This window comes from Lethenteron reissneri, chromosome 39 (assembly GCF_015708825.2).
Source record: "Lethenteron reissneri isolate LAM-NWPU_2019-01 chromosome 39, ASM1570882v1, whole genome shotgun sequence".
In the NCBI taxonomy this organism is placed as follows: Eukaryota; Metazoa; Chordata; class Hyperoartia; order Petromyzontiformes; family Petromyzontidae; genus Lethenteron; species Lethenteron reissneri.
Genome location: NC_083817.1, coordinates 5,978,662 through 5,979,558, shown reverse-complemented (window position 1 = coordinate 5,979,558; position 897 = coordinate 5,978,662). Strand labels below are relative to the sequence as shown.

General features: G+C 51.7%; 1 non-coding gene across 1 annotated transcript; it reads right to left on the bottom strand.

The window, feature by feature from the left end:
- Positions 1-228: 228 nt before the first annotated feature.
- TRNAQ-CUG (transfer RNA glutamine (anticodon CUG)) lies at positions 229-300 on the bottom strand. Its single transcript has one exon. It is a non-coding gene; the product is annotated as a tRNA-Gln (tRNA).
- Between the last annotated feature and the right edge of the window lie 597 nt (positions 301-897).

Here is an 897-nt window from a genome sequence, read left to right as displayed (position 1 = left end):
GGACAGAGTGGGGGGGATTCACGGTAAGAGATGGGTTCAAATGTAATACAGTTTACCTTCAAAAGGAAACGTTTTAAAAACAAGGCAACGTACACTAGGCCCTTTGGCCAAGGCCTCTCCACGGCTTATTCGCGTTGGCTTATTTAACGTAACATGCGAACACTGAAATACGATTTTATAAACAAAAATAAACGCGGTGCGGTTTAAAAAAAAAATTATACTTCATGAAGGTCCCACCGAGATTTGAACTCGGATCGCAGGATTCAGAGTCCTGAGTGCTAACCATTACACCATGGAACCGCCACACCTTTAACGCTCGCTACGCAGTCTTTTAAACCTCTCACCTCACGTGCTCGGTGATTTACAGTCTGTAACTTATACAACTTTTATTATCGATGTATTATTATTTGTGAATTCGTATTCTAATATAGTTCCTTGCAAAAGTATATGGCGCCCACCTCGACGTTTAATCACTTTATATTAACGTGTATTGTAATGTACAGTAACTGTGCATGTTGAACTTATTTAGCAACGTGCTCGCATCGAAAGAATCGCGGTGCCCGTGGCGAGCCGCGTTATTTGTGGGATCGTCGGGATAGCGTCGCAGAGCAGACGAACTCTCCGTGCCGTTCAGTGGCCGATACACCACCACCCCTCCCATCCACCACCCGCTCCCCCTCCACCACCCCCTCCTCTCCACCACCCCCACCCCCTCCTCTCCACCACCCCCTTCCCCTCCTCTCCACCACCCCCTCCCCCTCCTCTGCACCACCCCCTCCTCTCCACCACCCCCACCCCCTCCTCTCCACCACCCCCTCCTCTCCACCACCCCCTCCCCCTCCTCTCCACCACCCCCACCCCCTCCTCTCCACCACCCCCTCCTCTCCACCACCCCCA